This window comes from Mixophyes fleayi, chromosome 2 (assembly GCF_038048845.1).
Source record: "Mixophyes fleayi isolate aMixFle1 chromosome 2, aMixFle1.hap1, whole genome shotgun sequence".
Classification (NCBI taxonomy): domain Eukaryota; kingdom Metazoa; phylum Chordata; class Amphibia; order Anura; family Limnodynastidae; genus Mixophyes; species Mixophyes fleayi.
In genome coordinates, this window is record NC_134403.1 from 164553125 (window position 1) to 164568379 (window position 15255).

Consider the following 15255-nt stretch of genomic DNA (forward strand, 5'->3'; position numbering starts at 1 on the left):
AGAGTTTAGTATAGTCAGCCCCCCTATAGTTTAGTATAGATAGGCAGCCCCCCTATGCCACATAGTAGTGCCCCCAAAACAATGCTATGCCACACGGTAGTGGCCACAATTTTAAGCCAAGCAAGTGTCCCCGCCGATTCATATTATGCCTGCAATCGTCCTCTTAATTCACACACATTATATATATATATATATATATATATATATATATATATATATATTTATTTATTGAGAACAGATGTAATGGGAGACCCCATATACTTTTTATGATGAGCGCTACCTTAGTACTTTCTGGTAAAAATAAAAAGAAGGTGAAGAGGGTGATGCTGCCACTATTCCCAGGGGGTAGAGTATCCTGACAGTACTCAAAAAAATGAAAATTTACAGGGTTTTATGGGATGGGCACAAATCAGGGGGGAAGTGGGACACACAAGGATACAAACATATGCACCTATTTGGACTGTAATGTGTATCTAATACTGGGTCTGTGTAATGATCAACAAAGCTAAATTAATATCAAAACCAATACTAATAACATTGTAATCCAGTGTTATCAAGATAAAAAACTGTATTACATAAATGATTTTTTAGCATAAACAATATAAACAAGTGGTTAAAGTATACTTACCCAAAAGTTGATTGATGCAGCCTCTCTGATCTTCTCCCTTTAGCGGCGCGGGAACATCAGCTGACATGGTGAGTGGGTGGGTCACATGATCGAAGCTGCTATCGCATGTGAAAGGTGAAAGATGACTGGCTGTCACTGGCAGCAGCGGGGACGCCGGAGAGGAATGCGAGCGCCCTGGTGTGAACAACGGGCCTCTAGGGCCCACATCTAAAAGGGGGTGTGGCCGTAAGGTAGCCGGGCCTACCGGTAGTCCTGTGGGCCAGTCCGACGCTGCCAACTTGCGCTTATGTCTGTGGTCAAGAGAAGCACTGTCTGCGCTATTTGGGCTGCACGGTGGCTTAGTGATTAGCACTTCTGCCTCACAGCACTGGGGTAATGAGTTCGATTCCTGACCATGGCCTTATCTGTGTGGAGTTTGTATGTCTTCCCCGTGTTTGCATGGGTTTCCTCCGGGTGCTCCGGTTTCCTCCCACACATACTGGTAGGTGAATTGGCTGCTATTAAATTGCCCTTAGTCTCTCTCGGTCAGTGTGTGTGTGTGTGTGTGTTAGGGGATTTAGATTGTAAGCTCCAATGGGGCAGGGACTGATGTGAATGAGTTCTCTGTACAGTGCTGTGGAATTAGTGGTGCTATATAAATAAATAGATGATGATGATGATTACCCTTCAATGAACCCCAACCACTAGTGCAAGCGCTGGTTAATTGTGACTTAAATATATATATATGTGTGTGTGTGTGTGTGATTTCTATATTAAATTTGAGAATCTGGTAATTAATGTTCTAATACATTTGTGTACATATTCTGTATGTGAAATAAATGTTAAATAAGTTTGTAGATAATAGCGATATAGTTCTATACATAATATATTTTATTGATTTTATGCTAAATAAATTGTTTTTTAATGATTATCAGGAATCTGAGTGTATTCTGCCATATCTGTTCAATTTCTAATTTTTATTTGATATTAACCAAGGTGACTGGAGTTCCTTTTTGTGATTGTGGTGTTTTATTAGGTTGAATAATATTGGAAGGAGTTGGCACGTACATCCATAAGGAACTGACTCTCGCTGGTTTGTTTTTAAACCTAGCGCCTAGGAGATTTGGTTTTGTTGCTTGTCGGTAGTATTTTAATAAGTGACACTACTGGTTCCAGCAAGCCCTGACTTTGTCCAATTACCACCTTCTACCTACAATTTACCACATATTATTATTATGATTTTTCTTTTCTTTTATTACTATTCATTGCTTTCCAATGCATTTATTTATTTTAGATTTTCTTAATTTTTCTAAATTTTATTTCACCACTACTTATTTATACATTCTCTTACGCAATCATCCCATTCTTTTACTCTATTTTGTATTTCCTATTACTCTAACATTATTCCTAATACCTATCCACTAGGAACATGATTATTCTTTTTCTTCTGTTTTCATTACCCTCCACATACTTCTTCATCCTGACTCTATATAGATTGTTTATTGTCTTTGTTTTATATATCTGATACACTTCATAGTCATTTTCATTGCTTACAACTTAGACACACAACTGTTCATACAAACCCCCTACATTTCATCTATATCTTATGTATCCCTGCCCCCCCCCATATTGCCCCAAATCCCATCTCCTCCACTTTATTCTACTATTCGTCTCAAATATCCTCAAAATATATTATTCCTTCCTGTTAATTTCCTCTTACTTTTATGTCTGCTAATTCTTCTATTTCTTACTCTATTTCTTTTTTTTTTTTACCATTTTCTTCCTATATTTTCTCTTTTTATTCCTTTTATTTTATTTTTAATTTTTTTACTATTCTTATGTCTATATTTTTATTTAGTTATTTTTCTCATCTCATTCCTTGTCTAAACCTTGTTTATCAATCATACCTCCCTTATAGAGCGCAATTATTTTAATCACTAAATTTTTTCCTCTTTCATCAGCTCATCCAGCACTTCACTCTCGTGACAACAGCCATACGAACCCCAACTCCGATGTGACACCACCACAGAAACCAAGTAGCTTTTTTTAGTATTACTAGATGAAGGACACTATGTTTTGAAGGACACCAATTTAGGTGACTTTTTACAAGTGCTATCTGTCAAAAAGATCGTATGCAGCTTTTGATCCACGGCAGTGCAATAATACATAAATAAATACAATGGTGCTTATTTAGAGGTGGACGCATATACGCTCTTGGCATACATAGGAAGAGCAACGCATGCAAGAAAAAGCGTTCTTATGTCCCAATGTGATCTTGTGATGCTGGAATCATATGGTTTAGTACCCCATGAAGAAGTGGCATTACCCTATTTGTACACAACCTAAAAATGTAATAACATGTTTTAATACGTTATTATGTTGTGTACAAGTACGATCATGTGGTCAAATACACACCAGAAAATAATTATTGAAAAAAAGCCAATATTTCCATATAAAGAAATTAAATACAACACCTTCACATCAGTTATTTATCTCTTTAAAAATGAAATGTGAATTATCTTTCTTGCCGCAGTCCTTACGGAAATGGAGAGCAATGCAAACAGATGGCTGAAGCCGTTGGAGGTCATTCAGCAAACAGCCAATCTGAAGTACTGCTGCTGGCTATCTTTGGCGCATATATTTGCACCAGCCCTCCAACACCTGCAAGATATATGCCTTCTGAAAGGCACAAAAATATTGATACATACATATGGATTCGGTTTTTTGTGTCTTATTTGTATCTTATTATGCAGAGAAACCAATGTACATCCAACTGGCATTAGCCCCAATGTATATACTGATTGTTTCCAAAAGAAAACAACTATCCAACCAGAGACCAAATTCTGCAAAAAACTCAACATTTGTCAACATTTTACTTTCAAGCACATGGATATTTTTTAGTCTGAAAAGGTGTCTTTGAAGAGGCTACAGTTCATCGTATTTCACATATGGCATTTTCTTTGGACTTTGAAACATTATTATTTGGAACAATTTCAAAGCAATTCATTAAAAAATGTAAACAAGAAAATATATACCCAGTAGTTAGATGTAAGTTTTGATTAATCAGGGTCCATATATAAAACAATAACGTATTTCATCAGTATTCTGACTTCATCAGGAGGAATTTTAATGTGGTACTCAAATTGCTTGTTTATAACAATTTTGCGCATGCGCACTTGTGAATGCGTACTGTCAAAGTCAGATAATTAGATATGGTCATCGCAAATTAATATCTTACAATCCGATTGTCTATGTCTGAAGTTATGCGACTAGTACGCTACGGCGTGGAGGAGCGTAAATAACTGCAACATGTGCAAACACTTATACACGCATTTACAGGAACACATACACTTGTAATTAGCTCACATTAAAATTAGCTGCAACACATAATTATTTGTACTGAAATGTAACAAAGTTTATGGTGAAATATTATAATGTTATATACACGTTAGTGAGATCAAAGGTTCAGGTCACAGGAAACATATCATGTCTGGTATCATTCTAATCCCATATTTATCCGCAGACATCTGGTTCAATTGCCGAAAGGATCACACCTTGTGTATGCTAGTTATGGATTATAGGGAATAAATGATCATGTATTGCAGGGTTTCCCAAACCCAGTCCTCAGGGCTCCCCAACAGTGCAGGTTTTCTGGATCACATGTGACATAATTAGGACCACCTGTGGATTTGTTACAATGTGTCAGTCAGTAATGAATACACCTGTGCTCCAGCAAGGAGATATGAAAAACCTGCCCTGTTAGGGAGCCCTGAGGACTGGGTTTGGGAAACCCTGATGTATGGTATTGTGTGTATAATGCTAATAGACCAGTTTGAACTAGTTCTTGGCGGGAAGATTAAGAATGCATCTTCTGGAGAGCTGACCCCCACCCTTGGATGACATCGTTTGAACTGGCCAATGACCTGCATTACATTGGACCTTCCTGAAGCTTGAACCTATGGAAACATGCCAAATCATCTGTATTGTTTTCACTGTATCACTGACTGTATATAAGCAGGGTCTCTGGGACCAGTATTCAGTCACATTGACCAGAGAATTCAGGACTTAATGACTGTATACTGGATCCAGGGTGCCTGCAATAGTAACGGCTGTACTTATTTTATTTGCATTGTTACTCTGCTATTTTCTGCTATTAAATCGAATTGTGCTTTGGAAGCACATCACTGGAAGTGGACAATTGTTACTAGATAGTGACTAGATGCACATAACAGTACTCTGCATGCGCGATTGGTACAAATCATTGATTTCTATTTACTTAAATGTTAAGACCAACATTATAGTACTAAGACAGGCGGCAGACAGATGGACTCAAATTAAGATAGTACAGGGTCCTGTTTACGGCAGAAAGTGATATAGTTAGTGAAATTCCGGTGGCCATGTTAAATATGGGCATGCGACGATCGCGCATGCGCAGTACGAATTCACTACCATTAACCCACTATTACATAAACTAATCTTCACCATAAAACAGTACTTTCCACCAACAAATTAATATCTCCCACTCACTATTAAATGATCATCATTCACCCTCATGATTAACTTAATATCCAGCGGAGGAAGAGAGGGGAGGGCACAATGAATAATGGAGGGAAGAACGGCTCCACAGCAGTAAAGTGGCTGGTCCCGATGGCGCCTGTCAATTAGTCTCAGCCGGAGGGATGGTTTCTGAGCAACTGAGCTGTGCAATGAAAACAACATAGTTTTGTGCTTCCTAGTACATAATTTAGTTGTTTATATACATGATAATATATGATATTTAAGCGAAACTTAAACGGTGCACAAACATTCAAATGACACTTATATGGTCTAAATGATTTTCGCTAATCAATGAGGGACAATGAGCAGAAACCAGGAGGAGAGGAGAGTTGGACCACAGACAAAACTTTTTTATATAGTACGAAAGAAACATACTAAACGCACTGGTTAATGTTTATAATATATACAGTTAGTTAGAATGCACAGCCCTTATTTCCTTTTTTTTGTGTATTAACCTATTATTGGTAACACTCTAGGGGTGCTACCACCTATTAGACATATCAGTTGTACAAAGAGAAAGTTGTGGGTATTTTATCACGGTGCACAGTAGAATAGTTATATAATTTTAATATTTATTTATATGTATTTAAAAAAATTCTGTGAGCACATCCCAATTAAAATAACCACAACTTTCTCTTTGTACAATTGATACCACAGACAAAACACAAAGCAGGAAAGAGAAGTGGTTGGGAAAGCACACAGATCTGGGGGAAATTCAATTCAAGTGGGGGAGGGAATGTTAAAAAAAGATTCTAAAGTTAATTCCAAACACTGTCCATACCAACACTTCAAAAATTCCATTTTAACCACTACGGCTAGATTTACTAAACTGCGGGTTTGGAAAAGTGGAGATGTTGCCTATAGCAACTAATCAGAATCTCGCTTTCATTTATTTAGTGCATTCTACAAAATGACAGTTATAATCTGATTGGTTGCTATAGGCAACATCTCCACTTTTTCAAACCCGCAGTTTAGTAATTATACCCATAAAAGTGTGTGCATAAATTGTTAAATGAAAATATATTTCAGAATAAGATAACTTGAATAAAATTCAGAAAATTGTGTTGTGTGTTAAGAATGGTGACTGCAGTCATCAATCAAGACAGTTACCTTGTTTTACTCCATTAACAAACTCATGAAGTTAATAAATCTTATTAAAAAAAATGATAGAAGAAAGGAGCTGGAGTTTTTTCAATATAGTTTCCTTAAATTTTTATAAAACTCCCAAACAATCAGAACTCAGAGGGTATTAATTTCAGGGAATCCTTCAGTGTTGACAAACCAGCAATAATGCTTTAGTGGACTAGGTTAAACAAAGTTTTTAATTTAATTTCTATGGATCAAGTTGACAACTGAGGGCATCGATTGACTTCACAGTAAGGGTTTCATGTAGAGTCAGACTTAAGTCAGATGTGGAGGAGCAAAATGCACTTTTCCTTGCTGCTTGTAGAGAGATGTAACAGGGAAAGGGGTAGGCCTGTATAGCCAAAATACAGTATGGGTATGTTAACGCTCCTTATGTACTATGTAGAGTAGTTAACAACTACAGACATGCTTTTAGGAGGCGTATCTGTTGCAGCTGCTTCCTCCCTGGTGCAAGATCTGTGCTGATGATGACAAAAACGGGACAAAAAGCGCGGGTTCCCCCTGAATTACCGAAACCAGCAGTAGTGCTGCTTGCCTAGGTTTTTCCATCTCAGCTGGCAAAACCGGGGATTTGAAAAGCATGAGGTCCCAACAAAATACCAGCAATAGACTATGCCGGCCAGGGCTGGTGGCTCTGTAGCATGTAAACCCACAGCATGGGGCCCCCTGCCATCGTGACAACCAGCCCCAGGCCAGTCAACATTAGGGCTGAATATTCTGCAAATACAATACACCCTTTCCCCCAGGATTAACAAGGACCGTGTTGAATAGCACTAATGTGTTAATGTGAGGCTGCTATTAAACTGGTGCACATAAACCATGGTGTAAAATGCACCTTTACGTGTAACAAAATTCATACATTCAACTTGTTTTATAACTTGTGTTACTGACTGAAGCATGTCCACTGCGGTAGTATGTACATTACTGCCCTGCTCGCTTACCTACATTGGCACAGTGAAAAATGTAATATTTTTCAATCAGAAATATGGCCTTATTTAAGATAGAGCTAGAATGACATGTTTTTTTATTTTTACATTCATTTAATGCAATAAAAGCAAGAGCAACACATGACAAAACAATCTAATGCTAGCTCAGAGCTATTAAAGAAGCAAAATACACAGATGGATAGTTTCAAGCAACAAATGAATGCATTGGTTGAATATAATTACTGGAAACTGCAGAATTACATACCAGGTGAAAATTGTCAGAAGTGCCCTGCTCTGTGACCCAAAATAAGAAATAACATACATTCTTGCAAATTTTATTTATAATCATCAGCCAAGCCAGAGATAGTGGTGATATTCATTCACCACTATGCATATGCATTGTGTGTACCCATAACATTAACAATGCCTGAAGGTATATACTATCTTCACCTGGAATATGAATAAACACCACCATCGACACTCACAACTATAAATCTGCATTATCACAGGACAATCAAATATTCAAGGAATGTTCTGCTTCATAAAAGCTACAAGAAATAACTCTTGTGGATATAAAAGGAACATCCTGTTTAGTACTGTTTTAGCTTCAGAGCATTATCAAGCCTTGTTTGTTATGTCACACATTGGTAACCCATAGCAACCAATCAAAAATTTACAAAATCATGCCAGGTAAATGACAGATAGTGATTGGTTGATATGAGTTACAGAACCTTTTTTTTGTGTATGTGGCAGAATGAGAAACTGTCTCCTCTGAGGAAAGGGTTAACCTTATGGGAGTCAGGTGAAGACCCACACAATTTCTCATAGGGGAGGAGTTTGGGCCTATTTTGGGGGATCAATTTCAGTCTAGTCTTGGCTGATGTCTGGGGAGGGTGGAAGTCTCATACCTCTACACTGAAGGAGTAAATATACCCTGTACTTTGTCCGTAATTCTGATTTGCTGTTCACATGTGTTGAGCTGTGGATCTTCACAATAAAGCTCCTGTTCAATCATGGACTCAAGATTTTGGCTGGTGACTTGATGTGAACTCACTACAGTGCACCAATTCACATAAATATCTCCCGAAGGATAACAAATGGTGACAGAAAAATTAAAACAATGTCTATTACAGTCTATCAATTGTAACAACGCAGACATCGTGGAAAAGTAGATTACAAAAATTCAATTAAAAAACTTTGAGATTAGACAGCTTTACAGAGGGGGCATAAATAACACTATTTTTTTCCCAGCTGTACAAAAGCAGCGAAAGATTCCAATAATATAATAATAATATCATGATACAATAAAGAATAATAGGATATCGTAAATGTATTCTTAAATTCAGTGTCTTTGAATGTGATGCATCCTGGATGCTGGGAGTGCTATAAGGATGAGTCTCCAACAAACTGGCAAATTTGTATTCAGATGATGAATGAGCACTAAATATTCCCTTTTATCATGTAGTCTGTACTATGGGAATAGTCCTCTTTTTTTAACCCCCACCCATCAAAAAACATTACTTTCCGAGCAGCCTTTACATCTAGACTTCTGCATGGAATGCTTAGATAATTGTAGTTTCTGCTTCCACTGTTATTTAAATACTTGTAGTATATATCGGACAGCTGATATATAGTAAGTAGTATTGTGTCATGTTTTCATAAAAGACTTGTTCTTCAGACATTGTCAGTTTTAAAAGATCTAAAGACTGCAGTCTGCTCCCTCAGGGCATATCTATCCTGTACTGCACTGTGATCTTGATTCTGCAAACATCACAGCCCTCATAATTGTAAAATATATTGGTGTCAGAGGTGAAATAATTACACTTGTATTTAATTTGAGGTATTGTTTGATTTCTTGTCACTGTTAATATAATATAGCAGAGACTAATGTGAATGGAGAGAACTTTCAGATGTTGCTCCTACTTATTTAAATGGATATGTGTTGTGGGAATGGATCCACATGCAGAAATTAGACATCAGGGAATGTTTGATTTTCTAAGCCCTACTAAGACCATCCCACTCATGTGAATTTGAACCATGCCTTGTAAGTAGAGGTCAGTGAGCCGTTTTGAACCATTTTAGAATTAATAAGAATGGTGCAAGTTTCCGTGTCTGGAGCAGTTTTTCACAACAAAATATTGTTGCTATGTGATTGGGATACTCTATACATGTTTAAATACTAGACAATTACCACACTCATCAGCCTGGGTCATGGACTGGTTACAGAGCTTCGTATGTGCTCGATCTCACTGCTGTATCCGTATTGTTTAAAAGTTTTATAAGTTTGCTCAGTGCACCTTTCTGTGTCTGGGTAATAGTTTTTCTTAGATTATAAGAAATTATAATACTTAAATACTCTGTATTGTTTGTCTGATCATCTCTTACTGACCATTCCTGACTGCTTGCAACTTTGACTGTCAGATCAGGTACTACTACAGTCAGTGACTTGTCTTGCTGTGTGAGTTTCATATGCCCTGAAGGTTTCACAGTTATCATGCAGGGGTCTTTTCTGACATGGCACAGAGCCATGCCAATGCCCAAGAATAATCTGGTACTCAAACTGCCAACTTTGGGTTGCAGCAGTGTGCAATGAGTCACAGGCTCAGTCAACAATCGGTTGCATCTTTTTTATTTCATCTGTGTAGACCTGCACCAAGGAATAGCCCAATGATCCACATCTGTTAATGAGTTGCCAGCACCTGAGGCTTGTTACCACATGTTTAGGTTCAGTGAACAATAATTCTGAATTCTGTACCTTCCTGGCTGCTTTCCCATTCTTTGAATTGTTATGCTCATCCTGACCTGTGTACATAAAGGTACAGTCCATCTTTTTCATTATAAACTGTTCCTGCCACTGGAATCTTCCAAACCAGTAACCACTGTACAAACCCTGACAATTACCTTCAGCTTACTTATGGACAATCTGTAATGGTGATGGTTGTCCTGAACTTTGAACTATCTTTGTCTGTGTCTATTATCTGCTTCCCTGATCAATTCATTGTCAACAGTGGCATAACAGTACAAACCTGGTGATTGAGACCTGTGGATGTCTAATCATGAAGTCCATCACCTGCTTATGGATGCAACCAACTTGACAGCACCCCCCACTTGTGATATCAGCCAGAGTCTTTAACAGTAATAACATGATTAAATTCAATACCATTGGATAGGAAACATAGAAAGATGTCTGCTCAATATAAATATTGAATATTAACCACTAATCCTCAATTACTAAAACAGTGTGAGGAGCCACCACCCAGCATGCCTATAATAGTTAACTCTCCTGCTGTAGCCTTGTCAGTGCTCTCAATACATGATGGAATGGAATTCTGACATTTTCTGCCCTCTTGCTACAAGGGAACAATTTGTTACAGAGGCAATAGGAGAAATGAGATGGAAGAATGGTGCAGGTCCTGAGCACTATATACAGCTTTGAGTCCAAGCTATGTATGAGGATCTGGAGTTTGAACAGTTATGAGTCACACTATTTCACTTTAAAGATCTGTGCCAATATGAAATGAAATCATTAATTTTGTGAGAAGAACAAGTATTTAAGGTTTTTGTGACTAATTTACAAATTTTATCTTGAAATTAATTAATCCACTAATTAATTTCTTGATTTTCTGGTTAAAATAGCATTTCCAACAGGTTGTTCAGCATAGTTCCTCCACTCTCAGAGACATGTTTCTTTCTTTTTGGTGTAACTAATGGGAATAAGAGCTTGGGGGTCGTTGGAAGCATTGGTTTCCAGTATTTTTAATGTAGCACACTTTTTGCTTTTATATAATACAGATTATCTTTATTAGTTGAATATCTTATTTATAAGTGAATTCTGATTACATTGAACATATTCATTATAGAGAAGGCTATATCACAGGATAGGATGTCACAATTAGAAAAGAAAAGCATTTTTATTTTAATTCACACTTAGAATGATATTGGGCAGCACGGTGGCTAAGTGGTTAGCACTTCTGCCTTACAGCACTGGGGTCATGAGTTCAATTTCCGACCATAGCCTTATCTGTGTGGAGTTTGTATGTTCTCCCCGTGTTTGCGTGGGTTTCCTCCAGGTGCTCCGGTTTCCTCCCACACTCCAAAAACATACTGGTAGGTTAATTGGCCGCTCTGCTAACAAAATTGACCCTAGTCTGTGTGTGTATGTTAGGGAATTTAGACTGTAAGCTCCAGTGGGGCAGGGACTGATTTGAATGAGTTCTCTGTACAGCGCTGCGGAATCAGTGGCGTTATATATATAGATGATGATGATGATTAATAAGACAGACAATTGAATGTTGCAGTTGAAATAAAGTATATTAAAATCATTTGAATCTTACCTACTATGGTACTTATTAGAGTGAAAAACTAACATTTTAAAAAACAGGCATTTTATTTGTTCAAATATATAATAGAATAATTTATTTTATATAAACAATACATGTATATTTTAGTAATCAATAACCACACCTTCTGCAGTAGTTCTTTTAGCAAAAACAAAGTTTGAAAATCTGGGTGATCCAAAAGTCAGTAAATCAGTTACTATTGAACAGCAGTTCCAGTATGTATAGTCATTTCCAAAAGTTTTGGGAATGACACAAGTATTGGTTTTCACAAAGTTTGCTGCTTCAGTGTTTTTAGTCCTTTTTGTCAGATATTGCAATGGTATACTGAAGTAAAATTACAAGCAAGTGTCAAAGGCTTTTATTTAAAATTACATTTAGTTTATGCAAAGAGTCAATATTTTCAGTGTAGACCCTTCTTTTTGAAGACATCTCCAATTCACCCTGGCATGCTGTCAATCAACCTCTGGGCCACATACTGACTGATGGCCGCCCATTCTTGCCTAATCAATGCTTGGTGTTTGTCAGAATTTGTGCGTTTTTATTTGTCCACCTGCCTCTGGAGCATTGACCACAAGTTCTCAATGGGATTAAGATCTGGGGGTAAATGTATCAAGGTGCGATTTTGCAAATCCAACGATTTTCTCGGGAGAGTTGAAACTCGCAGATGTATGAACCTGAGATTTCATGTAAAATCGCCAGAGTTGTGTTTCTGCCAAAATCGCTATTTCCAAAATCGATAGAGATCAAACTCCCAACTTTTTGCCACTGCAGCTATACAAGTCTCAAATGTATGAAACTGCGATTAAGCAAACTCAGGAGAGTTTGCTTTCCAACATGCTAGATACAACACGCTGCATTCTAGCAGCGTGTTGTATAAACACATCAATGTTACACTGTCTGTCATACTGCCGGAGCTCCGGCAGCTGTCAAAACATTAAACAATAGATCAAAGTTTAAAAAAAAAAAGCGTGGGGTCCCCCCTCTATTTAGTTTTAACCCTAGTGCTGCCAGCCTACTGCTGGTTCCGTGAAAATCAGGGAAAATTATTGCGTGGGGTCCCCCCTATTTTCACGGAACCAGCACTAGGCAAACCAGCCGTGGTTGGAGGCACTATAGCAGGGGGACACGTAGCAGGGGTCGCCCTGCCATAATGACTATCCAGTGGGCTGGCAGGACTAGGGTTAAGACAAAATAGAGGGGGGACCCCACGTTTTTCTTTTTTTTAACTTTGATCTATTTTTTACTGTTTTGACAGTTGCCGCAGCTCCGGCATTATGACAGACAGTGTAACAGTGATGGGTTTATACAACTCGCTGCTACAACACAGGAGAGTTTGCTACAATGTTTTACATCGCAGCAAATCGCCAGAGATGACCAGCGATTTTGAAGATCAGGATATAAATCGCAGCTTGATACATTTGAGAAAGTTTTGACTAAAATCGCGGGTGATAACCCGTGATTTTCCGCAATTTTAACACGCTGAAAAAAATCAGACCTTGATACATTTACCCCCCGAGTCACTTAATTATCACTTTTGCCTTATGGCAAAGTGCTCCATCATGCTGGAAAAGGCATTGTTCGTCACCAAACTGTTCTTGGGTGGTTGGAAGAAGTTGCTCTTGGAGGATGTTTTGGTACCCTCTTTATTCATGGCTGTGTTCTTAGGCAACATTGTGAGTGAGCCCACTTCCTTGGCTGAGAAGCAACGTCACACATGAATGGTCTCAGGAAGCTTTACTGTTGGCATGATACAGGACTGATGGTAGCGCTCACCTTTCCTTTTCCGGACAAGAGATTTTACAGATGCCCCAAACAATCTGAAAGGGGACTCATCAGAGAAAATTACTTCATCCCAGTCCTCAGCAGTCCAATGCCTTTACCTTTTGCAGAATATCAGTCTGTCCATGATGTTTTTCCTGGAGAGAAGTGGCTTCTTTGCTGGCCTTCTTGACACCAAGCCATCCTCCAAAAGTCTTTGCCTCACTGTGTGTGCAGATGCACTCACACCTGCCTGCTGCCATTCCTGAGCAAGCTCTACACTGGTGGTGCCCCGATCCCGCAATTGAATCAACTTTAGGGGGTATATTTACTAAACCGCAGGTTTAAAAAAGAGCAGATGTTGCCTATGGCAACCAATCAGATTCTAATTACCATTTATTTAGTACATTCTATAAAATGACAGCTAGAATCTGATTGGTTGCTATAGGCAACACCTCCACTTTTTCAGACCTGCATTTTAGCGAATATACCCCTAGGAGACTGTACTGGCACTTGCTGGACGTTCTGGGGCACCCTGAAGCCTTCTTCACAACTATTGAACCTCTCTCCTTGAAGTTCTTGATGATCCGATAAATGGATGATTTAGATACAATCTTACTATCAGCAATATCCTTACCTGGGAAGCCCTTTTTGTGCAAAGCAATGATGACAGCATGTGTTTCCTTGTGGATAACCATGGTTAGCAGAGGAAGAACAATGATTTCAAGTAAGGATGAGCGGGCTCGGATGTCTGGAATCCGAGCCCACCCGAACAGTGTGATTCCGAATCAGATCCGAGCGATGTCCGGGTATTCCCACCGATTCCGAAACTTAAAACGAGGCTCTGACTCATAATCCCGCTGTCGGATCTCGCGATACCCGGATCCTTTAAATTCCCCGCTTGCCACCGCCATCTTCACTCGTGCATTGATCAGGGAAGAGGGAGGATGTGTTAGGTGGTCCTCTGTCCTGTGATTTCTCGTGCTGTGCTGTGCTGTGCTGTGTTCTGCTCAGTCCAGTCCAGTGGTGCTGTGTCCTGTGCTCTGTCCTGCTGAGTCCAGTGGTGCTGTGTCCTGTGCTCTGTCCTGCTGAGTCCAGTGGTGCTTTGTGCAGTGCTGTATCCTGCTGATTCCAGTGGTGCTGTGTCCTGTGCTCTGTTCTGCTAAGGGCATTGTTATTTCTAAATTATTCCAAAGTTATAAAAAAATTATTAAAAAGTTATAAAAAAATAAATATAAAAAAAATAAAAAAAATTATAAAAAAATGATACGAAAAAAAAAAAAAATTAGGTTGAAAAAAATAGGTAGTACTATTTCAATTCAAAGTCACACTACGTTCACTCTTCCAGCTGTCACAAAAATTAGGTACTGCTGTATAACTACAGTCCAGTGGTACTCTCCTGTGCCGCAAATAATTTGTAAAGGCTTTGCCCAGTGTGTGTGGTTTAGGGGTACGCTCTCTTGTGCTGCATATAATGGAGTACCAAAATTTGGAGGATAAAGTAGGGAAAGATCAAGAACCACTTCCTCCTAATGCTGAAGCTGCTGCCACTAGTCATGACATAGACGATGAAATACCATCAACGTCGTCTGCCAAGGCCGATGCTCAATCTCCTAGTAGAGGGCATGTAAAATCCAAAAAGCAAAAGTTCACTAAAATTAGCAAAAAAAGAAAATTGAAAACATCTGAGGAGAAACGTAAACTTGCCAATATGCCATTTACGACACGGAGTGGCAAGGAACGGCTTAGGCCCTGGCCCGTGTTCAGGACTAGTGGTTCAGCTTCACCCAAGGATCTAAGCCCTCCTCCTCCCCCCTCTCAAAAAAATTGAAGAGAGTTATGCTGTCAGCAACAACAACAAAACAGCAAACAACTCTGTCTTCTAAACAGATGACATCACAAATCCCCAAGGCGAGTCCAA